The sequence below is a fragment of the Mauremys mutica genome, chromosome 12, assembly GCF_020497125.1.
Source record: "Mauremys mutica isolate MM-2020 ecotype Southern chromosome 12, ASM2049712v1, whole genome shotgun sequence".
In the NCBI taxonomy this organism is placed as follows: Eukaryota; Metazoa; Chordata; order Testudines; family Geoemydidae; genus Mauremys; species Mauremys mutica.
The window spans coordinates 41964655-41992101 of NC_059083.1; the positions used below are offsets into that span (position 1 = coordinate 41964655).

At 49.9% G+C, this 27447-nt stretch overlaps 1 protein-coding gene and 1 pseudogene across 1 annotated transcript in view; one reads left to right on the forward strand and one right to left on the reverse strand.

Moving 5' to 3' along the window:
• LOC123345053 (zinc finger protein 883-like) overlaps positions 1-27447 on the reverse strand; it is a 902586-nt gene that overhangs the window by 807499 nt on the left and 67640 nt on the right. The gene's annotated exons all lie outside the window — the stretch shown is intronic.
• LOC123345081 lies at positions 2833-27077 on the forward strand (annotated as a pseudogene).

The window sequence follows — 27447 nt, forward strand, 5'->3', positions numbered from 1 at the left end:
CGCATGCACGGGCACACACACACACACATACACACACTCCACTCACTCTCTCACTAAGGGGCCAGGTGGCTTCCCCCCACAGGCTTAACCACCAGAAGATAAATAAAATCACCCTGCCCCACAAAGTGTATTTTTAAACCTTGTGATATTCAAGCCCAGTTCCCAACTTTCCAGAGTGACTTGAATGCGCTGGCTGTGCGCCTCTGATGTCTGCGTGGTCAGTCGTTTGTTACCTCTCATAGGGGAATTTCCACCCCCTCCTGCTGGGCTTTTCCCTACAACTTATGTACCACATTGAAGCAGGCTCAGAAGGGATTTCATTTGCTGGGTTCCTACCTTTCTGCATTCCCCACCCCAGCTATAGTCAGATCAAACCCACCAGCAGTTCTGTCCTTTACCTGCCCCCTGGGAGGACTGGGTGATCTGGAGCAAAATATGGATGTTACTCTGCAGCTTGCCAGGGTGAGAACAGCAGCTGGAGCAATTCTAAACTCTGTGACACTGGGGAAGATGCTTAGTCATGTTTTTACCTTGTTGATCCAGGATCACGCTTTGCATGTGCACCCACAGCTCTTTTGCATGCATCCCACTCGCCCTTCATTAGAGTGTGCAAATGGCATCTATGTGCACACACCCAGCATATGAAAACATACCAGGTGAGGCTACATTTTGGATGCCAATTCAGAGACCATGGTAAAATATTTTGTCTCTGTTATTTCAGAGTTTTGGGGAGTGTCAGTTTCCTATGGAAAAAATCAATGAAATAATAACCATGCCCCAGCCCTGCCCCTCTCTATCACTTTGCATCTGGGGCTCTCAAAGTTCTTTACCCCACCACCAGCCTCACGGTCCCTGTGCAGTGGGTCAGGCTCAGTCAAAGACCAGAGCCACAGAGACCTGCCCTAGGGGGAAAGACAGTGGAGACTAATCACCCTGCCTGATGTAGCTTTTCAGCTACATTTCCCAGCACTTTAGAGGAACCCATCCTCTACAGCAGGAGTAGGCAACCTATGGCCCGTGTGCCGAAGGCGGCATGCGAGCTGATTTTCAGTGGCACTCACACTGCCTGGGTCCTGGCCACCATTCCGGGGAGCTCTGCATTTTAATTTAATTTTAAATGGAGCTTCTTAAACATTTTTAAAACCTTATTTACTTTCCATACAACAATAGTTTAGTTATCTATTACAGACTTATAGAAAGAGACCTTTTAAAAACGTTAAAATGTATTACTGGCACGCGAAACCTTAAATTGGAGTGAATAAATGAAGACTCGGCACAGCACTTCTGAAAGGTTACCAACCCCTGCTCTACAGCCCGGCCCCAGCCCTTCCCCCGGGTCTCTCCCCTCGGCTCCGGGGCTGGTGGTGGAAGAGCCCGGGGTTGCCCCAGGGGCTGGTTCCAGCCACCGCAGAAAGTCCCCTATTGGTTTCTCTGGTCTCTCCCTGACACAGAGCAGCAGGTCTCCAGATCACAATGGAGGCAGCAGTAACGTCTTCTAGGAGCCTTGATTACTAATCAGTCAAAAGCAGGAGTCACACAGTGCATGATGCTCGGTTATGCTATCTAGATATATTGTATAGTTGTATTGCAGAAAAGCCTCAGAGCCCTTAACTCTCCCCCTTCCTGCTTTCCCCCCCGCCAGCATCTGTTACAAAGATTCAGCCACTTCCTTGGTCCCTCCTACCAACCCGGGCTGCAGCCCAGTCACTGGGACCAGCTGTAACTAAAGCCCAGAGCATCTGTCTGCAGGGAAAGAACCTGGAGGGAATCGGGGTGTGACATGGACTAAAGCCCCCGCTGAAGCTTCCCCAATTGCCCTTCTTGCCCTGCCAGGCTCCAGAATAACAGCCACATTTTGCTCGAGATCCTCCCAAGGGATGGTGAACATTTGCTAGTTTGCTGTCGCTGAGCAGGCCGGAGCAATCTGAGCAGGCTCGGTAACATCTGCTGAAGCTGCTCCCCGCCAGCCATGTAGTTATACCAACATAGGTCTGTCGTGTAGACCTGGCCTCAGTCTTTTCAGACCTGATGGGTGTGGAGCAAACAGGCCCCTGCCAGTGCCGGAAGGCTGGGGAGATTTACCCATCGCTGCGGAGTTCACAAGGACCCCCTGGCTTGTCTCAAGATAATGGGGCAGATTTTTAAATGAATAACCCCCACACACTCCCCTGAGCCCCCCACTCTTCTCCTCTCTCTGAGGTGCCCCCCTGCACAACCATGCTGTCTGTACCCCCCTTTCCCCCTCCCTCTCCTTATTGCTCACCCCTCCCCTTCTGGCCAGACAGAGGTGGGGACCCCGCTGGGGCCTGATCCTGCTGCCCCCACCCAAGGCCTTTCTCTCCATTTCCTCTACCTGAACCACGACTCCCTGCCCCACTGCCCCCTACCCCACCCCTAAGCCCCTGCAGGGAAAATGTCTGAGCTAAAGGCAGCAGCTCTGGGACTGGCAGACACGCCGGGAGCAGCGATGGGGTGCCGGGGGGGACACGCAGCACTTTCCCCCCAGTTCTCTCTCAATTACCTGCAGTCTCCGGCTCCGCCCGGTGGCTCCCGGCTCCCAGGAGCAGCAGCAGCAAATCGCAGCTCCCGGCTGTGCTGAGCGGAGGGAGCAGCGCCCCCGCCACCAGTCGCAGCACCCGGAGCCTCCCCTGGCTACAGTGTGTCCGGGCGGCTGTTCCCGAGCTGGGGCTCGCATTGTATCTGCATTTCCGGAGCTGCGGCCGCCAGGGGGCTCTGCGCAGGGCTCGGGGAAGGGAAGCGGCTGATCGCTGAACGATCCTGCTCCCCCGGCTCAGGATATCGGGGGTTGAACTTCCTCCCGGGTCACACGGTGCCGCCTGCCTGGTGCGGGAGCCGGGGCTGAGCCGCTGCTGCTCCCCAGGGGGAGAGACCTGCACTGACCCCCCCGTGCCCAGCCCGGGGGGACTCTCTGCGGGGGCTGGACTCAGCCCCTGGGGCAGCCCCGGGCTCTGCCGACACCAGCCCCTGAGCCGGAGCCTGCAGGTGAGGGGCGAGACCCGGGGGAAGGGCTGGGGCCGGGCAGGAAAGTGACTCTGCACCAACGGCCCCTCCTCGCCCCAGCTCTGCTCCCGGGGGGCGGGGGTCTGCGAGTCCCAGAGCTGCTGCCCTCCCTGACCCCCCCCCCGGCTCTGCCCCCTGAGCGCCTGCAGGAGCCGAGCCAGCTCCGGGGAGCGACCGCCCCGGGCCGGGCCAGGGACCGAGTCTCCCAGCCCGAGGGGAGGGGCAGGAGGGAGACAGGGGGAGAGACTGGCAGGGGCAGCAGGAGCGATCAGTGGGGAGGGAGGTTCCCGGCTCCCAGCCCTGCCCAGCCCCATTCCCTGCAGCACCCCGGGGCACATTGACTTTCCTGGGGAGAAGGGGAGGGGCAGGGAGAGGAAAAGCCAGTTCCCGCCTCTGCCTGGTGCCCGCGCTGCTGGGGGGATGCGCTGCCCGGGGACAGTGTCAGGGGGATCCCCCAGAGCGGCTCCTTTGGTTCTGCTTCTTTCAGAGATTCTGTGCCTGGAGGTGGAGATTAAAAGTGTCTCACTGGGTTTAGTCCTGGTAAGAGGAGCCAGAATATTATGGGCCACTACGAGTCATAATTTGCTACTTTGCTGTTGTTCCTGGGCAGGCTTCAGCCATCTGAACATGTTCAGTAACATCTGCTGAAGTCACTTCCCTCGCTGGCCGTCCGAATCTGCTCCCTGCTGTAAAGGGAGATAGAGGGGGCTCAAATCGTGGTAGCCAATAGGCAGATCATGGGCCAAAACTGGACCACCAGATGCTTTTGAGTAGACCCCACAATTATTTTTATTTATTCATTATTATTGTGGTTGTTTGTATAATTTTTCCTTGACCAAGAAATTTGGACCTTGACAAAAAATAGTTGACTATCCCTGCCTGAAATGATTGTAGTTTCTCTCCTGAAGCCGGCTCTGTTAGTAGGTGTGTTCCAGTGTGACACCTCCCATTTCTGGAATATTTGAGCTCACTATAATACCAACCTCCGATGTCAACAGGGAACTTAAAGGCTGCTAATTCCTTATTTTAATTTAAATACAAAGTTTGTTTGTATATATATATATAATGTTGATCACTTGTACAGAGAAAAACTTTGTATGCAGAAGGGCAACCTGGACTGTCATGGATTGTGACAATTTAGAATATTGGACGTTCTACAATTCTTTCCCCCTCTCCCTTTTTACTTGTACTAAATTGACTCTGCAGACAGGGGTGGTCATCTCATCCTCTGGAGGGTCAAAACTCCATGAAATTCTGTAGTGTTGGCTACCACACCAATATAATTGTCTGGATTAAATTCTGCTGCCGACAGTGAAGATTGTTGCTAATTGTGGTTGCTTTTCTTGATGCACTTCATCTGGCCTCATATATGCAAATAAGATGATCTTGCACTTGGATTGAAAAAACGAACTGACACTAAATATGAGCAGTGTGGAGGTTTTTTTTGTTTTTAATCCTTAGCTGGAAAAATAAAATGGGGTGTGTGTGTGTCCCCACTATTAATAGGGCCCTACCAAATTCACGGCCATGTAAAACATGTCACAGACCATGAAATCTGGTCTCCACCATGAAATCTGGCCTTTTGTGTACTATTACCTTATATTATACAGATTTCACTGAGAGACCAATGTTTCTCAAACTGGGGGTCCTGACCCAAAAGGGGACTGAGGGGGTGGGTGGTTGCAAGGTTATTGTAGAGAGTTGTGTTATTGCCACCCTTACTTCTGCACTGCCTTGAGAGCTGGGTGGCTGGAAAGTGGTGGCTGCTGGCCAGGTGCCTAGCTCTGAAAGCAGCACTGTCAGCAGCAGCGCAGAAGTAAGGGTGGCAATACGTGAGTGGCGGCTGCTGGCCGAGGGCCCAGCTCTGAAGGCAGCAGCACAGAAGTAAAGGTGGCAATACCATGCCATGCCATCCTTCTATGCTGCTGCTGGCCATGGCGCTGCCTTCAGAACTGGGCTCCCGGCCAGCAGATGCTGCTGTCCAGCTGCCCAACGCTGAAGGCAGTGCTGCTGCCAACAGCAGCACAGAAGTAAGGATGACAATATCACAACCCCCCTACAATAACCTTGCAATGCCCCCAATACCCTCTTTTGGGTCAGGACTCCTACAGTTACAACACTTTTTTCCCTCAGGAAATCTCATGATTTTTAAAAGCAGTAAAGAGTCCTGTGGCACCTTATAGACTAACAGACGTATTGGAGCATGAGCTTTCGTGGGTGAATACCCACTTCGTCGGATGCTTTCACCCATGAAATCTCATGCTCCAATACGTCTGTTAGTCTATAAGGTGCCACAGGACTCTTTGCTGCTTTTACAGATCCAAACTAACACGGCTACCCCTCTGATACTCATGGTTTTTGAGATCTGACTCCTGATATTTGGAACTTGGGGATGGGAATATTGTTTTTCAGGCCAATGACAGAGCTGGGTGTAGATCAGAGGTCTCATGAGGGTCTGTCTAGTACCACATCCACTAGGACTGATTGCTTCACAGCTGGCAGCATGCAGTGAGCCCTGCTAAAGCAACAGCACAATGTGGCATCGGTCAGTGACTGGAGAGAGAATTAAAGCTTCATTTCCCTCATAGAAAAACCACGAGTTTGATTTTTAACTCTTCACTTTTCAAGATGACTCAACTGTTCCCAGCTAAAAAAATCGGTAAAAATTGCACATGGAGACACGAGTGAATAAACTCACCTTGTGTGCGGGAAGCCCACACTCCATCTAACCCAGGGATATTTCTACTCCAGATCTCTCCGATGGAGCCAGTGGAGGAGCTGGGCCCTTTGAATGAAGAGGAAGGGGAGATCCTGAGAGGAACCTGCGCAGGTGAGGAGTGTGTTAAACCAACTCAGAAACCATGGGTGAGTGAAGGAAACAGCTGGGATTCTCAGAAAGGTCCCTCAGTTCTGCATCTTCTCACCCATGTCAGGGTTTTCCCAGCAGGAGTCGCATCCTCCTGGCAGATGTCAGTTTCCCTCACACTCTGACTGACACATAAATACACCTCTCTCCCCCTCGTCCTCCTTCTTTCTCAGTGCTCAGCTGCCATGCAGAAGCAGAACTGGTCCCTCTGCTTTGGGGGATTTGGTCCCTTATTTCAGATCATATTATTTATTTCTATCGTTGCCCCTTTCAGAGGATTCTTTACTTCCGAGCCCAAGCAATGACTCAGGTCTCAATTTTCCCTCTTTATTCCAGCAGAGGATAGGACGGTGAAGATAAAGGAGGAGAATTGCCTGCGGGAAGCGGAAGCAGATGGGAGGCTATTGGGAAGATACGAAGGGAGCATTTCCCCGAGTCCCGAGAAGGTGACTACCTATGAGAGTCAATGCAGTTCAAAAGATCTGGGGAAAATTCCCGTAGAGGAGTCACATGGCAAAGCCAGTACCACAGGCAGAGCTCTCAGGAAATCTAAAAGTATAAAAGTCCATCAGAGAATCCACATGGGAGAGAAACCCTATAACTGCCTTGAGTGTGGGAAAATCTTCAATCGGAGGTCATTTCTTATTACGCATCAGAGAATTCACACTGGAGAGAAGCCCTATAAATGCCCCGAATGTGGGAAAAGCTTCACTGTGAGATCAACCCTTATTAAACATAAAAGAATCCACACAGGAGAGAAACCCTATAAGTGCCCCGACTGCGGGAAAAGCTTCCGTCTGAGCTCAACCCTTTGTACCCATCGGAAAATCCATACAGGAGAGAAACCCTATGAGTGCCTCAAATGTGGGAAAAAATTCCGAGTGAGCTCTTACCTTCTTGCACACGAGGCCACCCACATGGTGGACAACCCTTACAAGTGCCCCGACTGTGGGAAAAACTTTAGTGTGAGTAGAGACCTCCTTGTGCATCAGAGAATTCACACGGGAGAGAGACCTTTTAAGTGCCCCGTGTGTGGGAAAAGCTTCAATCGGAGATCGATCCTGATTGTACATCAGAGAGTCCACACTGGAGAGAAGCCCTATAAATGCCCTGACTGCGGGAAAAGCTTCAGTGTGAGCTCAGACCTCACAGCACATCTGAGAATCCACACGGGAGAAAAACCCTATAAGTGCTTTGATTGCGGGAATAGCTTTCGTCTGAGCTCCCACCTTACCAGACATCAGAGGAGCCACACTGGAGAGAGACCCTATAAATGCCTGGTCTGTGGGGAAAGCTTCAGTGACTGCTCAGGCCTTATTAAACATAAGAGAATGCACACTGGAGAGAAACGAAGGCCAGCACCTGTTACACATCAGGGAACTAACACAGCAGCAGCACCTTATAAATGCCCCGACTGTGGGAAAAACTTTAGTATGAATTCAGCCCTTGTTAAACACCAGAGAATCCACACAGGAGAGAAACCCTATAAGTGCCCCGAGTGCGGGAAAAGCTTCAGTCATTGCTCAGCCCTTATGAAACATCAGAGAATCCATACAGGAGAGAAACCCTTTAAATGCCTGGACTGCGGGAAAAGGTACAATGACAGCTCAACCCTCCGGAGACACCGGCGAATCCACTCAGAAGACAGGCCCTATAAATGCCCCGACTGTGGGGAACGATTCAGTGTGACCTCAGGCCTTATTAGACACCAGAAAATCCACACTGAGGAGAGACCTTTTAAATGTAGTGAGTGCGGGAAAAGCTTCCAGTCGAACTCACTTCTTAAAACACATCAGAGGATCCATACGGGAGAAAAACCCTATAAATGCCCCGAGTGTGGGAAAAGCTTCCGTCAGAGCTCCCACCTCATAAGGCATCAGAAAATCCACACGGGATAGATGGTCACAGTGTTTTTTCTCAGAGTTCTGCTCCACTCACTCATCTGGGGATTGTGAGTTCTATAGGTGGCTGAGGATGGGTGCTGGGGCATTGAGAGACTTGGGACCCAGGAGGCAGGATGGTGGATTTTGGAGCACGGGAGGTGAATGGAGTATTTTGAAATTAGGTTGTTGCTGGATGGGCCAAGCCAATGGGAGAGGTATCTGGGGTGCTAGTGGGTGGATTACTTGGAGATTGGGATGGGAGGTGGGGGAATAACTGTCATAGAGTCTAAAAGTTTTCCTTCTCCAACAGAGATTGAAAAACAACATGCCCCCACACTGCCGTCAAACAAGAGGGGTTGGTTTCTTTGTTCATAATGCCAGCCACAAGTGCCAACTTTCTTTCCAGGTGAGTGCTCCACCCCAGCTCCACCCTGAGGCCCTGCCCCCACTCCGCCCCTTCCCCCCAAACCCCACCCTCGCTCTCCCCCAACCGTCCCCCGCTCTGTCCCCTCCCCATAGCGACTCCTGCCTGCCGCTGAGCAGCTGATCGGCAGGTGACTGGTGGGTGCTGAAGACCCACTAGTTTTTTTCCATGGGTGCTGTTTGGCAGGGCCCCTGATCAGTTGTTTGGTGACTGGGGGAGGAGCTTGGGGACAGGCGAAGAGCAGCGGGTGGGCAGGGGCCTCGGGGAGGAGACAGAGTGTGAGCAGGAAGAGGCAGAGCAAGGACGGGACCTATGGGGAAGAGACAGAGTGGGGGCAGGGCCTCAGGGGGGAGCAGGGGTGAATCACCCCTAACGAACAATAGGGGTGCAGCACCTCTGCACAGACACCCACCCACACACTTCAAAACAATCTCCAGTCAATACCCTTTCTCATATAATTCAAATTCCTGAGCTACCCCTTTGTTCTGGGCAGTGACACATGCCTGTCTGTGGGGTGAAGACTGCTGTTGTATCAGAAAGTAGTGTAATTGTTTCTTAAAAGAAGGGTGGTGCTTATATCAACCAGGTTCAATGACATTTTGACCAACCTACAACAAGCCACACAGTGAGACCTGATCTACACTAGGGAACTAGCATGGTGTAACCATGTCACTCGGGGAGTGAAAAATCCACACCCGTGAGTGACATGGCTAATGTGACCTAAGTCCCGGTGTAGACAGCACTACATCAACGGGACAGTTCTCTAGCGATCGCCTCTCGGGAGGTGGATTACCTGTGCCGACGGGCGAAGCCCTCCCATTGGCATAGGTGGTGTCTAGGCTGATGTGGTACAGCAGCGCAACCGAAGCATTTTATGTGTAGACCTGCCCTGAGCCTACTCCAACAAACCACTCCAGACCTACAAAACATTACCACCATCCACCCTGGCCTGGAGGTGTCCCGAGATGCTGTCTTCACTTACCCCTCACCAAGCCCTGAACAGCACTGTCATTCTGGCACCAGACTGTTGACCATCCCTATGGCAAGAAGACACCCTTGTGCACTTCTGCTGACAGGCCACGAAGCTCAGCGTTGAAATGAGGCATCATTGATCTTGTGCAGTACATCTGCACTGCTCCTCGTACCACAGTGACAGCTCTGCCAACCTACGATCCCTCTAAGGTACGTGCCTGCGCAGGAGGCCACCAAGAGCCACACAAGCATGCACATTGCATTCAGGGGCATGGGGTGAGGTTGGGGGTGGTGATGGGGGAGTGTGGGGCATGAGGGGCTGCGCTGACTCCCCCAGCCCCAGGGCTGTGGTGTGACAGGGAGAAACACCTCTCCCTCACAGCCTCAGGGCTGCGGTAGGGTGAGACGCCTCTCCTCCCCAGCCCCGGAGTTGCTGCAGCTGGGGAGAGGCACCTCTCCCATGGCCCCAGCCCCGGAGCTTCTGCAGGGTGAGAAGGCTGGGAGGAGTCCTCGCTCCCTGCCACAGCCCCAGGGCAGCCTGCACCCCAAACCCCTCATTCCCAGCCCCACCCCAGAGCCCACACCCCAAACCAGAGCCCTCACCCCCCGCACCTCAACTCTGTCCCAGCCCTGAGCCCCCTCTCACACTCCAAGTCCCTCTGCCCCACCCACTCCACACATCACTGCCATATCAGTGCACATAACAAAATTCATTCCGCACATGGATGGGAAAAATTAGAGGGAACACTGCCTCCACCCTTCGATACAGCTGCACTGAACACAGTGAAGGCAAGGCAGCTGGAGTGCTTGCTGATAAATGCTCTAAGTCAAAGCTGTGAAATACAAGATGAGCAAGAAATTTCTGCACTGAGGAAACTACAACTTGTTCAGAACACCGCAACGCATCTCTTCAGCCTCGCAGACTACACGAGCACCTTACACCTGTCCTCTGTTCTCTATGCTGGCTTAGAATGAAGCTCAAGGTCTCAGTCCTTATCTTCAAAATGCTTTGTGGCTTGAGCCATGGATGTCTCAAAGATCATCTAAAGCTCTGCGACTCTTCTCCTCTGGCCCAGCGGAACTGTCAACAACAAGAGTAAAGCTCGTCTGTGAAGGGACAGAATTTTTTCCATGGCCGGTCTGAGATTGTGGAATGAACTCCTCCAGGAACTAAGGTTCATCACTAATCTCACTGCTTTCCACTCACAGTGCAAGGTGCATTTCCTTTCCTTAGCCTTCCCTAATATATACACACAGCTACAGGTATATTTCTATTGAAAATCAAAAAGACCCATTACCCACCAAAGACTCTCCACACGCTTCTCCCTCTGGAGAGAGGGTGAGAGAACAAACACCACCTGGCAGATGTGTAGTTGCATGGCTTAACACACAGCTGAGAGGCACTCACATACCATGGGGATGAGCATGGTACACAAACCTGCATAGAACAGAAAGAAAAGCAATAGCAGAGTCTCATAGTCCCACCTCATATCTGCTTATTATGGTACTGCCAATAATGAACCAATCCCAGTGAGTAAAGTTAGCTCCGGGGGCAGAGTTAAGTCCAGTTTAACTCAAAACTGATATCAGAAGGATTTGGGGCTGGGGAAAGGAGACTCCTCTCTGGCAGGATTTCTACCCCTGTGCTTGCAAAACAGGGGATGCTTTTTTTGAAGGGCAAGCAAACCTATGATACATTGTCAGTGTCAGGTTTCTTGCGGTAGCAAATTCTGATGCTTTTGACCCTGCATCTGCTCTGTGCCGTATTAAAGAGACCAGTGGTTTTCCCAGCAAAGTCTCTCCCTTTGTATGAGGTAAAAAGGGGTAAGAGGTCCCCTTAGAGACAAGGTTGATGTGACCCTGAGATAATTGTAGCTGGGATAAAAATCAGTCTGGTGAAAATAGAGGTGGGAGCTTTGGCCCCTAATTTCAGCTCCTATTATTATTTATTTCTGCCTTGCTCCCTTTCCGAGGGCTCTGTTTCCCAGCACAAGGAATGATTCGGGTCTCCGGTTTCCGTCTTTTTTCCAATAGATGATGGGACGGTGAATACAAAGGAAAAGTTCTCTCAGCAGCAAGCAGAGCCACATGGACAGTTATTGGAAAGATCAGGGAAGGTTTCTCAGAGTCCTAAGCAGATGGTGGCCTGGGAGTCTTGATGCAGATCAGACAGTCAAGAAAAAAGTCCCTGGAGAGGCACCACAGGGTAAAGCCACTTCCATCAGCAGAACTCTCAGGAAAACTAACAATATCCGAGCCCAACAGAGAATCAGCCCTGGAGAGAAACCCTATAGCTGCCCTGAGTGTGGGAAAAGCTTCAGTTTGAGCTCATCCCTTATCGATCATCAGAGGCTGCACACAGACGAGAGACCCTTTAAATGTAGTGAGTGCCGGGAAAGGTTCAGAGATCAAACCTTATTACCCACCAGAGAACCCACACTGGCAAGAAGCCCTGTAAGTGCCCTGACTGCAGGAAACACTTCAGTGACAGCTGAAACCTTATTACCCACCAGAGAACCCACCCGGGAGAGAAGCATAAGCTTTCATGGGCTAAAATCCACCAAGTACTCCTTGGTTTTCCCCCCACATATTTCAAGGGACCATTTGTGAAATATGTGCTAACTTCTTAAGCTAAACAATCCGTTCCACCTTGTATTTAGCTGTGAGGCGCTCCGTGTGTTTCCCAGACCTGGAGAAGAGCTCTGTGTAGCTCCAAAACTTGTCTCTCTCCCCAGCAGAACTTGGTCCAATAAAAGATTATCAATGAGAAAAGGTGGGGGAGGGCATATCATTGGGAATATTGGCACCTCATAAAGTAAAGCATTTGTTCAATTTTTTTTCTGGATAGAAGCTTTAGTTTGCAAGCAGATACTGCAACCATTGATTCACTGTTACCTCTATGAAAAATGTTATTACGTTCCTATTGCATTAAATACTGGTCTGGACTTCCAGTAACATATAATTTTAGGGGGGGGGGGTATTTTAATAAGTTTCTCGTTTCTTTTGTTAATTCCCTTATCCTGCAAATACTAAAGCACAAACTTCTCTTCAGGTCTTTAGTCATGTTGATGTTAATTATAAGGTTTATTTGTTTATATCTGACTTTCATAGCCAGGCTCACTGGTCAAGTCCATTTACATTATCACATTTCCACAATGTGGAACATTGAGTATGGACATCACTGGAAATAAGGTATATTTTTTAATGTTGAGGGTAATTAACTATTGGAACAATTTACCAAGGGTTTGTGGTGGATTCTCCATCACTGACAATTTTAAAATCAAGACGGGATGTTTGTCTAAAAGCTCTAGGAGTTATTTTGGGAAGTTCTCTGGCCTGTGTTACACAGGCACTCAGACTAGATGATCACTATGGCCCCTTCTGGCTTTTGAATCTATAATATCTGCTCAGTAACTGATACTGATAAGTTTTTTGACATTGGTATCAGTCCTACGTAAGCCCTGCAGACCACTGTCACGTCTGCCACCAGGCTGTGGACAGCCCCCCTGGCAAGAATACCCCTCTGCACTGCTACTGACAGAGTCTACTCACTCAGGACTGATATAAGACATAACTGATCCCTTATGTTACACATTCACCTCTCCTCACATCACAGCGACAGCTCTGCCAATCTGTTTCCGCTAATCCCTCTACCAGTCAGTAGAGCTACACCTAACATAGTGAAGGCAGCTAGAGGGTAGGCACAAAGTGCTCAAGGGCACTGGAACCTTTGTAGAAGTGGGGGGGGGGGCTGGGGGGGGAGGGGTTATGCCAAGATCAAAGCATCCCCTCCCTTTCCACAGCTGGCTTCCCTGGCAGTGAGCCAGCTGCCCTCTCTTCTGGCATCACAACAGCCCCTAGTGGGAAAAAGGTGTCATTGCAGTACCTCCCCAGCAAAATCTATTATTCTTCAAGGGGAAAAATCTCTCTGCAGGACATGAATTGTGGGCTTATGTTTCTTTTGTTTAAAAGTGGGAGGACCATGGCCCCTTGGCCCCCCTGGTTCTGGGGCCGGTGTAAGTGCTGGAATTCAGGTCTGTGGGACACATCACAAACAACGGTACAGTCTCTCCAGCCTGGATTCACAAAAGTACTTAGGCACCTAAATCCTATTGAATACTCATATAAAATCCCCTCAGATTTTCCTCCTAGTCCAGCTAAATGGCCAATAGCGATTTAAAACCCACTCAGAACTTGCCCATTTTATCCATGAGAGTTTGAAATATTCTCAATTTCCTTTTTGCTCTCCAATTATTGCATATTTACAGGGAAAAGGGTCGATTTTTTTATTCCCATCTCTCACCCCATTCTCCCCCTTTCAACAACAAGCACTTCCGGGTTTAGAAGGAAAGCAGCTGCCCAGTTTCCTTGGCCCATTTGGGGGAGGCAGACAGGGGAGAGGGGTTAAACTTCCCAATGATCCACTTTCCACTCATGCATGAGAATCCAGTTGTTTCAATGTACACATCAATACAAACAGATGTTTGCTGAGGAGGGTTTACTAAGGATGCTGTATAAGGTTTAGTGGTCTCGACTTCTCTGCCCTCGTTTTCAGGGCTGGGAATGTGTAAATGGCAGGAGAGGTTCAGAAACTGTCGGCCCTTAGCGACTGTGACCGGCTTTTGTGACTGCGCTTGTCTCATTGCAGGGGGCTTCAGAGTCTCTGGTGTGACAGCAATGGGGCGGGACAGGGATGGAGTAGAAATTGAGGATCTCAGTCTGAAATGGACTAAAGCCCCTTCTGAAACTTCCCCAGTTGTGCTCCTCACCCTGAGAGGCTGCAGAATAGCATCCATGTTTTGATCGAGGTCATCCCATCTCCCCGGGGACGGGAAAGGGAAATGGTTGTAGTAGAACCATCTCAGGTAGGGGATTTTCAGGGGACTGCTGAGGGGATTTGTCTTGGAGCCAAAAGTGCATACCAGATTTAACAAGTCCCAGCAGGTTTCAACGGGGCTCGAGGTATTCACCAGACTCTCGCTGCCAGAGAGGTCTAAAAGCTAAGGGTTGATACAACAGATAAATGAGGAACCTCCTGGCAAGGCAGATGGGAGTCACCAAGTCCCTGCATACACCCTTGTAGCAATTGACTGTCACATCTGACTGTCCCATGTGCCAGGCATTTGAGAAGTTCATCTGCTTTAACTGCACTGAGGTCACCGTTAAGGGTTTTATTATTAATCATGTTTATTCCAGGAAAGCCTAGGGCCATTTGAGACCCATTGTGCTAGGTGCTTTACAGAGTAGTCAACAGTCCCTACCTCTAAGCTCTTACAATCTAACTGGTCAAGGCAGGGACAAGGTAGGAGAAAGGAGTATAACAGAATCATAGAAGTGTAGGGCTGGGAGGGACCTCAAGAGACCATCTAATTTGGCCCCACATGCTAAGGCAAGACCAAGTAAATCTGGACCATCCCTGGCAAGCGTTTTAAAGGATGGTCCTTCCTTTAAAAACCTCCAATGACAGAGATACCACATCCTTCCTGGGTAACCTGTTCCACTTCTTAACTGTCCTTGTAGTCAGAACACCACTCCTGGCTGCATCAGCCCTCTCAAAGAGCATGAGATGCTGTGATATGCCTCAGGAGAGCCCTTGTCTCTATTATTTTGTCACTATTTAAGTTACCAAAACTAACAGCACCAAGAGCAACCTGTCACATTTAGCAGTGACACCAAAACCAGTCAGCTGAAGGGAACGTCCTGGAAGGAGTCTGGATCCCCACTTGTCTGCTGAAACATGCTGCAGCTTCTCATGGACGTCTGGAAACTGGACGCAGCCAGCAGCTGCAGAAAACTGAAGCTCAAGAATCTTATCCCTGGATCTGAGAAGACGTTCTGGTCAGAGGTAGGCCAACCAAAGCACTTATATGTGGAACAATGGATCAGAAAGGCAGCCTGGCTGAGTGACTAAAATTTGGGTTTAGAGAATGAGAAATCTGAAGTAAAATCCTGGTTCCATTTATGTCAGTGGCAAAACTACCTGAAACTTCAATGGGGCCAGGATTTTACCACCATATTACTATTCCCAACTGTATCTGATGTGACCTTTTGTAATCTTGCTGTTAACTTATTAAGTGGGGAGGTGGCAGCTTACCAGGTTGTGGCTCTGGCTTTGGTTGGTCAGTAAGTACCTCATACATTGAATGCAGAGTTAAAGGTTTCAGGTGGGTGTTTTGTGGAACATAGCAAAACTGAAACAGATATAATCAACGTCAACTCTTCCCTCTCCCCAGCATGCCAATGACACACACACTAATATGTGTGTTTACATGTGCTCCAGGATCCTTTGGGAACAGAGCACATAATCAGTGCAGAACAAAGTATAACAGCTTCTCTTTGTTAGGGCAAAGCTTGGCTTTAGGTCAGGAATAGATAACAGGAGCTACTTATACTCAGAGCGCTGCCCCTATGCCACACAAACCATCCCAGACATGCTAAGGTTACCTTCCTCAGATGGGGGTCTGTCAGGCCTTCTCTGCCCCCTGCTGGACATGACAGCACCCTGATGCCTCCTTGCCTAGGGAAAAGCCCCTCAGGCATGGGTATGAAAAAAAACTTACTTCTTCAGAGGGCTGAAAGCTACGAAGGCTTGCCTGCTTCATCCCGGAGGGAATGCTATGTGATTCTGGGACAAAAGAGGAGCACCTCTGCCCTACCCCAGAAATCTTGTGCCAGGTCGGGGCCTTCGTTTAAAAGCTGCAACTACGCAGTCACTTTCTGTGGTTATCTACATGTTTAAAGGTGTGGCTAGCCAAACTTTGAGTGTAACTTTCACCAGCACTGATCTGGCTGCATGAGTCTTCTTGCATCTTGCATCACCTGTGCTGAGTTGTCCTCCTGAGACGTAGCCTTTATTGACTCCTCACTGAGCCCTGGGAAGACCACAGTGAGGCCTGCCACCAGACTGCAGACAGTCCCCATGGCAGGAAGACACCCTGATGCACCACTGCTGACACAGCCTACAGAACTCAGAGCCGAAACAAAACCTGGCTGATCCTTCGAAATCCACATGCACCTCTCCTCATATCGCAGTGGCAGCTCTGCCAACCTGCTGCCACTGTGATCCCTCCCCCTTTCAATACGGCTACACCAAGCACAGTGAAAGAATTGGGAGTGTGCAGGGTTGAGGGGGACACCCAGACCGGTAAGTGGTTCTGTCCCCACCTGCCCTGTAACCTTGGGGTCTTTTTGCTGTGCAGCTAGTGTTCAATTCCCTGACACCGGCAGCCAGCCGACAAGCGTAAGGTCTCACTCTGGCTTCCAACAGCCTCGTTACCCCTAGCGGGGTGACACCAACAGCCCTTCTAGTCCTGACTCTCCCCAAATCCATCCTCCCCAAGTTCTTAATTACCAGCAGGGATCCTAGAAATCCCTTTGTGAGGGGAAAAAGTGGGATTTGCGTTTTTAGAGCATCTTTAGTTTTTACATTTTTGTGAAAAAATAAAAATATATACAGAAAACCCCCATTTAGCCAAGCCTCCATTATCTGGCTCCCCGTGTTAACCAAACCACCAGCTGCCCGGGGCGCAGGCTGACCACCTGAGGCCCAGCTCTCCGGGGTTGACCACCCAAGCCAAATTCTCCCGGGGGTTGACCACCCAAGCCAAATTCTCCCGGGGGCTGACTGCCCAAGCCCCACCACTGTTGGAAAGCTTAAAGAACTCAATAGAACAAGGGATGTGTATTTACCTATGTCAGCTATCTGCTTATCTTGTTTGGCCTCCCAAGTATATGCAGCTGCGTTCCCATGTATGTTTCCAAAGTATTTAGTACAAAGGGTCAACAGATGTATCTTGTTTCCCCTTCAGAATGACAAATGTATCCTCAACAGATGTATCTTGTTTTCCCCTCAAAATGATATATGTATCCTATGTACCCTATTATTCTCTATCAGATACATTTACAGGTTCTATAGGTCAGCCAAATGACGTAGAAGGACGTAGGCTAAGTTGTTTGTTACTGGTTATAAAAAGGGCCTGTTCGGCCTTGTAAGGTGTGTCTCTCTTCTGGCACTAGCCGATGAGAGCACCCGCTCAGCTGACCGATCAATAAAGGAAGTGGTACTCGTCTTCCTGTGCTCCGTGCCTCCTTGGTGTAATTAGGTAAGCTCCGGGGGGAAACAAGCCCTTTTTGGCTAACACCACTGTCAGCCTTGGGCAACTGGTGTTTCGGTTAATATGGGCAGCGGATAATGAAGGTTCTACTGTATATCAATAAAACATTGTGCTCAGCTGAGACCTATCTATATATTGTGGCTAGGGAAGTTGAAGTTCAACATTTCATTTTAATTGCAGAAAAATGTAGATTTTTTTATCAGAGAATTTTGAGGTTTTTATCATGGAAAACTAGGATCCCCAATTACCAGACGCTGAGACTTTCCCCCTCTGGTTTGTATCTCCAGATACCAGCATATTTTGGCACACCCCCCAACACAGTTTACACACCAGACACTTGCTTGGGATAAAAATAAATGAAAAGTTGATGTAATAGAAAAATCACAGATTCAAAGATGAGACAGTCTAGGTAAGCAAATGTATACCAGTTACACAGAAATTAAACATCAAGATGCAACTTTTATACATCCATATTCGATAAAGTCCCTTTTCTCAGACAAGTTACTTATTGTCTTTGAATAATTTCCCACTGTAACTAGGGTTGACAATTTTCTAATTGCAGAAAACCAAACACCATTGCCCCGTCCCCGAGTCCTCGCTCCATTCCCATCCCTTTTCAGAGGCTCCCGCCCCCACTCACTCCACCCCCCTCCATTGCTTGCTCTCCCTAACCCTCGCTCACTCACTCATTTTCACTGGGCTGGGGCAGGGTATTGGGGTAGAGGAGAGGGTGTGGATTCTGGCTGGAGGTGCAGGCTTTAGGGTGGGGCTGGGGATGAGGGGTTTGGGGTTCAGGAGGGGGCTCTGGGTTGCGAAAGAGGGTTCAGGGTGCAGGCTCTGGGCTGCGCTGATCTCAGGCAACTCCTAGGCAGAGGGGTGGCCAAGGAGCTCCTCAGGATGCCCCTGCCCTCATTTGCCACCTCCGCAGCTCCCACTGGCCATGGTTCTCGTCCAATGGGCGCTGCGGAGCTGCCACTGGGGTGATGCCTGTGGGCAGGGGCAGCAAGAGGACCCCCCCCCCCGACCTGGCAGCCTCTCCACCTAGATGTCGGAGGGACATGCCAGTCGCTTCCCAGGAGCTGCGTGGAGCCAGGCATGGAGCCTGCCTGCCCCACTGTGCTGCCATCTGGACTTTTAACAGCCCGGTCAGCTGTGCTGACCAGAGCCACCAGGGCCCCTTTTTGACCAGGCATTCTGGTCAAAAACCAGACACCTGGCAACCCTAACTCTACCCCATTGGCATGTGGGGGGAATCCAGCATTCACAGACAACCTCCCACTAGGAGACTGCCCTCCAGTTTCTGGATGAAAATCTCAGGCTATGTCCAAGTTTAAAATACTGCAGCAGCACAGAGGGGTTCTCCTGTCACTGAAGTTAATCCATTTCCCCAAGAGACGGCAGCTAGGTTAATGGAAGAACTCTTCCGTCACCTAGCGCTGTCTACACCAGGGGTTAGGTCAGCTTAATTATGGCCTTGCCTACACTACAGAGTTTTGCTGACAAAAGTAGCCCTGTAGTGTGTACACCTCCACTGTTTTGTTGGCAAAAGCTGCCTTTTGCTGACAAAACTGTATAGTGTACACAAGGCCTCTGTCGCTCAGCGACGTGGATTTTTCACACCCCTGAGCGATGTAGCTATGCCAATGTACGTTTTTGGTGTAGACCAGCCCTCAGTTTTTAAAAGATTTTGCCTTTTCTTTTCCCTCCTGGCCCGGTGACTCATGGCTATTCAGAGAGGGGAACTTCTAGCCTGTGTCTTCCTATTAACTCTAATGATCCATCGTTGTCTTTTTCTGGGCTGGATAAGGGATGGGCGCTTGGAATTGGTTCTGTGTGAACAATGGGCTTGGCAGGTGCCCCTGACTGCTCCCTGCTCTGTTCTGAGGCGGAGCTGAAGTTTTTGAGCATAAGTATTCTATATGCACAAATACATACAGCATGGTGTGGATACAGAGCTCATAATGCCTATCAAGTTCAGAACATTACAAGCTCTCATAAAAGACCTTACTCGATCTATGTGTATAATACAATGACATGTATACAATCAATTAATGTAACTGTTCAGTTTAACCCTTCTCTTCTCCTCTTGTGGTATCTGGACCCTGATTGTCATAGAGGGCATGCAGATAAATTCTGGAATGCAAGTCTGTGGAGCACAACACAGGTAATGGAACTTCCTTGTGTCTACTTATTATGACACTGATCCGTTCCCACTATTACCAGCTCCAGAAGGTAGAGCTGTATTGTGGGGATGACTTATACCACATACAAGTATTCCCATTGATATCATTATCATGTATAGGTAGCTAAATGCAAATGTTGATATTTAGTAGAAATTACAGGAGAAATTTGCCTTCGAGGAGTACTTCAGATAAGACAGGACAGTGCCCTTAGTCAATATTTGGGGAGTAAGTTCTACCATAAGTGGTGACATGAAAAAGCACTAATCTTTTGTCTACATGGGAAAGTTTAATTTAAGATATTTGCAGTGTTGGCAATGCTCATGATTTTGTCATGAGTCTCATGGTAATTATTGTTTTTCTTAAAGCCCCAGCTCCTGGAGTCAAGTGGAAATGTGATGATTTCAGCCTTCCTTCTGAAAGAAAAATGAAGTTTCTAGCCCTCATGGCTGTGGAGAAAGCTTCAAAATGTGACCCCAGTGTATGCTAATGGCTCAAAAAGCAGAAGGCAAATAAAAAGAACCCCAAAGCTATTATTTTCACATGATCTCATGATATTTAAAGCCAATCTCATGATTTTTGGTGAGCCTGACTCATGATTTTTGAAGATTAGGGGTTGACAATCCTGTGTGTCTTTAAACCAGTACAGTTATACTGATATAAGTCCCTATGGATGCTCATATTCTGAAATAAGGGCCTTTTTTGGTTTAACTTATGTCCTTTGGGAATGGCATTAAGACAAACAAACAAAAAAGCCACTCATTCCAGAATAAGAGTATCCACATGAGGAATTTATCAGTATAGCTAGGACTGATTTGATTTAGTTGGGGATTGGTCCTGCTTTGAGCAGGGGGTTGGACTAGATGACCTCCTGAGGTCCCTTCCAACCCTGATATTCTATGATTCTATGACTGTATAACTGGTAAAACTCTCCAAAGTAAACAATCTCCTCACTGGAGAAAAAAGCAAAACAGTGATTGAGAAAGGCAGATGTTATTGGTGGATCAAAGGAAATGGAAGAAATGTTGATGGTAACCCAGGAAATCAGACAGCACTGAAGTCCCATGACAGCAAAAGATAAACTTGTGATACAGGAAAAACACAAAGAACCAATTTGAAATAAAAGTAGTATGTTACAAAACCACAGTCAGAACATAGGAAATGTTATACTAAAAGACACCATGAGGTGCGATTGCTTAGCTACAAGCATCAATGAATGATCATTTCCCCATCATTTTTTCCCATTAAAACAATACATTAAATAACACAATGAGATCCATCTGCACTATGTTTACCCAGGTAAACGGAGTGCTAAGGACAACCAGAGTAATACAAATACCATTTTTAAAATAAGTCAATGGAGTGGAATTCCAGTTCCAGTGGATTACAGGAAAGGGAGCACCCATCAGAAAATCAGAAGAGCAGATCCGACCAATTTCTGAGCTGCTATGAGGCCTAGTGCGAGCATGTCACATGCACATAACTTGCCCCCCAAAAAACAATAAAAAACAAAGCAAACAAAAAAACCCACCCCTCTTTTAAACACCAAAAACATATGTGAAAATGATGACGAATTTTAGCTACACTGTTCCTTTAACACCATAGCACAGGGGGGCTGAGATGAACCATCCTGAGAGAAACACAAGCCCCTCTGCCTGCCCCCCCAACCACAACCAGTGGCGGATTAGCCACTGGGCCAACAGAGCCTGGCCCAGGGGCCATGGCCAATTGAGGGTTGGGGAAAATGGGCACCCCCCACACCCCAACCTCCTCTGCCTGCCTGGCACTCCTTCCAGGGAGTGGGGGAAGTCCCCGCGCCCAGATCCTGCTCCCCGGCAGGTGGATGGGGCAGGGCAAGCCCCCCGCACCCCTACCCCATTTCCCCCAGCAAGAGGTGTGGGGTGGGGACTGCAATCAGAAGGGAGGGGATTAGGCCCCACTTGCTCTGGCTCAGGGCACCTCTGCCCACAACTCATGTTGGCTGCCACTGCAGATGGCACATCCTATGTTCTGCAGCTGTTCTCCCCTCTGCCCCTCCTTATCCCAGAGCGGTCTCCTCCTTTGCCCCACTGTCCACCCACCCCTCTTAGAGCAGGGAGCAGAGTCCCATGGCCAGAGGGCAGCAGCCTGCGCAAATGTGACTTTTCCAGATCTCCGAGGGGGAAAGGACCAGATTTCCCGGGCGGAGGGGCTAAAAAGACCTGACGTAAAACATGGATGTTAATTTGCAGCCTGCCAGGCCTGAAGGTGGATGGGGGAGGTGCCTGAAGGAGTTTTAGCTTTGGGACATTTCACCCCTCACTTTCCCCCGCCCCCTTTCCCTGCAAACAGATGCTCGAGCCCAGGCTTTGGTCCCAGCTGCTGCAGCCCGAGCTGGTATCCACGGGCACCGGAAACGGCGGCTCAGCTGAGCGCGGCTGTATCCGGTGCTGGCAGAGGCGAGAGTTTAGGGCTCCCCGATGCTGCCACAATCCCAGCGAGAGCAGCAGCGCGCGGCTCCTGACTGGCCAGTGATCGCAGCTGCTAGAAAAAACTGCGGCTGCTGCCGCCGCCGCCTCCTCCACCTCCACTGTGAGCCCGGGCCGAGCTGCTGCTGCCCAGCGGGTCTGTGCGGGGAGGGACCTGCACTGACCCCTCTCAGTGACCAGCCGGGGGGGCTTTCTGCGGGGGCTGGAACCAGCCCCGCCGCCTGGGGCAGCCCCGGGCTCTGCCGCCACCAGCCCCTGAGCCGGAGCCTGCAGGTGAGGGGCGAGACCCGGGGGAAGGGCCGGGGCCGGGCAGGAAAGTGACTCTGCACCACCGGCCCCTCCTCGCCCCAGCTCTGCTCCCGGGGGGCGGGGGTCTGCGAGTCCCAGAGCTGCTGCCCTCCCTGACCCCCCCCCCCGGCTCTGCCCCCCTGAGCGCCTGCAGGAGCCGAGCCAGCTCCGGGGAGCGACCGCCCCGGGCCGGGCCAGGGGCCGAGTCTCCCAGCCCGAGGGGAGGGGGCAGGAGGGAGACAGGGGCAGAGCCTGGCAGGGGCAGCAGGAGCGATCAGTGGGGAGGGAGGTTCCCGGCTCCCAGCCCTGCCCAGCCCCATTCCCTGCAGCACCCCGGGGCACATTGACTTTCCTGGGGAGAAGGGGAGGGGCAGGGAGAGGAAAAGCCAGTTCCTGCCTCTGCCTGGTGCCCGCGCTGCTGGGGGGATGCGCTGCCCGGGGACAGTGTCAGGGGATCCCCCAAAGCGGCTCCTTTGGTTCGGTTCCTTTCTAGCCTTTGGTGAAAGTGTCTTTATGGGTTTAGAGAGACAAAGTGGGGGAGGGAAAACTTTTATTGGCCCAACTTCTGTTGGGGGGAGAGAGAAGCTTTGGCGCTGCACAGAGCTCTTCTCCAGGTCTGGGCCAGGGCTGTACTGTGGTGAAGTGACCAGGCATTTTCCCAGCATTGCGGTCAAGTCTCTTCCTTTGTATACAGCTTGGGTAAGAGCTCTCCCCAGAGAGGAGGTTGCCAGGACCCTGCAAGAACTAGGGGTCACCAAATGAAATTAATAGGCAGCAGGTTTAAAACAAATAAAAGGAAGTTCTTCTTCATGCAGCGCACAGTCAACTTGTAGAACTCCTTACCTGAGGAGGTTGTGAAGGCTAGGACTATAACAATGTTTAAAAGGGGACTGGATAAATTCATGGTGGCTAAGTCCATAAATGGCTATTAGCCAGGATGGGTAAGAATGGTGTCCCTAGCCTCTGTTCGTCAGATGATGGAGATGGATGGCAGGAGAGAGATCACTTGATCATTGCCTGTTAGGTTCACTCCCTCAGGGGCACCTGGCATTGGCCACTGTCGGTAGACAGATACTGGGCTAGATGGACCTTTGGTCTGACCCGGTACGGCCTTTCTTATGTTCTTGATTTGTTGATTGAAGGATATTGACTATGTCTGTTGTGATGTGTGATGCTGACAATGTAGGGGTTTTGAAAGCTCTACATTCTGGAACCTGAACAAGGGGAGAGGGATAGCTCAGTGGTTTTAGCATTGGCCTGCTAAACCCAGGGGAGTTCAACTCTTGAGGGGACCATTTAGGGAACTGGGGTAAAAATCTGTCTGGGGGTTGGACTAGATGATCTGAGGTCCCTTCCAACCCTGATATTCTGTGACTCTATCTGCTGTCTTTAAATAATTGCCTGACCACCACCCCTGATTTTATACCACTGTGAAAATATAAATAGATAAAAATCTGCAAATAGGCTTTGATGTTTATTTTAATGTTATCCATCAGAACTGTAACAAAATGAAAATTGAATGTGACTAACCCGAAATATAGCAGACCAACAACTCTGCTGTAGTTAAGGTTGAGCATCATTTTCTGTGTAACAGTGGGCTACGGTAGACCCTCATAGTTATGAACACCTCAGGAACGGAGGTTGTTCGTAACTCTGAACAAAACATTGTGGTTGTTCTTTCAAAAGTTTACAACTGAACATTGACTTTAATACAGCTTTGAAACTTTACTATGCAGAAGAAAAATGCTGCTTTCCCTTTATTTTTTTTTAGTAATTTATATTTAACACAGCACTGTATAGTGTTTGTTTGTTTGTTTCTGCTGCTGTCTGATTGCATACTTCCAGTTCCAAATGAGGTGTATGGTTGACTGGTCTATTCATAACTCTGATGTTCATAACTCAGGTTCTACTGTATTCTGAGAGCAATACAATCAATCTACAGATTGCCCTGAAATTTTCTGAGCCTCATACAGGTACTAGGGTAGTGATAGTGTTCAAATCTGGGATCATTTGAGCAAGGATTTCCTGAGTAGCCCCCCCCCCCCAGCAATATTTTACTTAACCCCCCCCCCCCCCAGTCTCATTCAACTACCATGTTTTTTTGCACAGCTAGGGCACTAACCCCTCCTCAAATTGATCTCAGTCACCTGGGGTTTATCTCAGCTCGCGCATGGTACCCAGTGCTCTTTTGGGGAAGCCATATTGAAAAAGTTATTAACATTAGAGTCTGGAATGTCAGGTCAGCATGTGCCAAAGTGATGCACTTAGCAGAGTGAAATTCACATGTGCAGCAAGACCTGTGCACAGTTGAAGCCAGAGCCGTGACAGGGGGTATACTGTGGTTATGGACCCTGACCCAGGCACTGTGTGTTCAAGCCCTGCCCTAGGCAGTTTTCAAGACAGCGTGTTCTGTGGTCCTTGCCTTCTACATGGGCTTCTTTTGGAAACTTTTTCTTGAGACCAAACTTTCTGGTTTAAGAGCAATATTAAAGTAGGAGGGAATGGGGCAGATGGGGTGTATGTACCTCACTGTGTTTTTAAACCAAGGTGCACAGATTTTGCGTGTTCCTCCCTTCCCAGGATTGGGTCCATGCCAGGATAGGGCTCTGGTCTCGGCAGTTTCAGAAAGGGGTAAGAGGTGGCACAACTTCTGTGCCAGAGACAGAACATCCCCCAGTGTGTGGAGCTCCCTGTGGGACCCGCCCATCTCTCAGGAACCATCTGACCCCGCCAAAGGGTCTCCAGGAATATTTTCCCACCCACTCGAGATATCTGTAAATGATGCTGTCTCCGACTAACTAGTCTCACTTGTTTTTCTTTCTGTGGAGCAGATTTTTCCAGTTTCCCAAACCTAATGTGATTTCCCAGCCGGAACCAGAGGCAGAGCCGTGAATCCCAAATCTCCAGGGCTTTGAGGAAAGGGAGATCCTTAAAACATGAACACAGGTGAGGAGTTGGTGAAATGGATGCAGAAATTAGCGGTCACTGGAGTGAGTGGCTGAGATTCCCATAAAGGCTTCATGCACGCCCCAGTATTCAGCCTCATCCCACCCAAGTCCTCAGCAGGCATCGTATCCTCATGGCAGGTATTGCTTATGGCTTCCCATCCACCCTGAGGCCAGGCAGTCGTTCCCTTGCCATTAAATGTTCAGATTGGCTGTGGAGGCAGAATTGGTCCCTTCCACTCTTCTGGGGAAGGGTTTTTTTTTAGTAAGGGCAGGGGATTTGGCTTCTGATTTTTCAGTCTCCCCAGCAATTATTTTGGTTTGTTCCCCCCTTTCCTGTTCCCCTTTCTGAGGGTTCCTTTCTTCATGGCAGACAGAACATTTCATGTCTGGATTCTCTTTCCCAGCAGGGGGTGGGATGATGGGTGAGAACCAGGAAGAGAATCCACAGCAGGAAGGTCCTGAGCAAGTGGAACCATGTGGGAGAGTATCGGGAAGATCCAAAGGGGCCGTTTCCTTGAGTCCTGAGCAAGAAGAAGGCCGTGAGACTCAGCGCAGGTCAGAGAGGCAGAAGAGCAACCAGCAAAGGAAAAGACAGGATGAATCCACTTGCCGAGGGAGAAGTTTGGAGGTTCCTAGTGAAATCATGGTCCAACCACGCGTCCACATGGAAGAGAAACTGTATAACTGCCCAGAGTGTGGGAAAAGCTTCGCTCAGATATCAAACCTCCTGGTACATCAGAGAATCCACACGAGGGAGAGACCCTATAAATGCCCTGACTGTGGGGAAAGCTTCACGCTGAACTCAGACATTATTTCCCATCGCTCAGTCCACACAGGAGACAGGCCCTATAGCTGCCTTGAGTGTGGAAAATGTTTTGCTAATTTCTCATCCCTTATTTCACATAGACGAATCCACACGGGGGAGAGACCCTATACATGCCCCGACTGCGGGAAGAGTTTCAAGCGGAGCTCAGACCTTAGTAAACATCGAAGACTCCACACAGGAGAGACGCCCTATAAATGCCCTGAGTGTGGGAAAAGCTTCACTCAGAGCTCAAACCTGGTTTCGCACCAGAGAATCCACACAGGAGAGACACCCTATAAATGCCCCGAATGCGGGAAAAGCTTCAAACAAAGATTCAGCCTCATCGTACATCAGAGAATCCACATCGGAGAGAGATCCTATAAATGCCCCGACTGTGGGAAAAGGTTTAGTAACAGCTCCCAACTTATTAGACATCGACGAATCCACACAGGAGAGAAGCCCTATAACTGCTCTGAATGCGGGAAAAGCTTCAGTCAAAGCTGGGGAGTCCTTAGACATCAGAGAATCCATTCAGCAGAGACACCCTATAAATGTTCTGTCTGTGGGAAAAGCTACAAGGGGAAGGATTCGCTGAAGTCCCACCAGAAAGTGCACACAGCATAGAAGGTTTCGGGAGCTCTCCCTGTGGGGCAATGGGACTTTGCCCTCTGGAAGCATGTTTCATCCGAGGATGGTCTGGGTAGGGGAAGCAGGCTGGTGGCTGGTCTGGGTTTCGGGGGGGCGGGAGGTGGTCAGTGAGGGGCGGGGGAGGAGGAAACACTGGGTACTTGGTCTGGGGGGAGCAGGTGATGGTATCAGTGGGGAGATATTTCTGTGGCTTTCACACACACACTTTCCAGTGTAAAGAAGAGACAAAAATCCCCCTGTAGTTTGAGTCTGAGTTGTCCCTACAGCTCCTAAGGCCCCTCAGGGTGAGGGCAGGGGGACGTTTTTGAAGGGAGCAGCGAGGGGCCCTGCAGGACTGTAGTTTATAGAATCATAGAACTGGAAGGGACCTTGAGAAATCATCTAGTCCAGTCCCCTGCACTCATGGCAGGACCAAGTAGACCATCCCTGACAGGTGTTTTGAGATTTTTAAGAGCAGGTTAGACAATGATGGAGATTCCACAGCCTCCCTAGGCAATTTATTCCAGTGCATAACCACCCCGACAGGAAGTTTTTCCTAATGTCCAACCTAAATCGCCCTTCCTACAATTTAAGCCCATTGCTTCTTGTCCTGTCCTCAGAGATTAAGAAGAACAAATTTTCTCCCTCCTTGTAACAACTTTTTAAGTACTTGGAGACTGTTCTCATGTCCCCTCTCAGTCTTCTCTTCTCCAGACTAAACAAACCCAATTTTTTCAGTCTGCCCTCATAGGTCATGTTTTCTAGACCTTTCATCATTTTTGTTGCTCTTCTCTGGACTTTCTCCAATTTGTTCACATCTTTCCTGAAATGTGGCATCCAGAGCTGGGCAC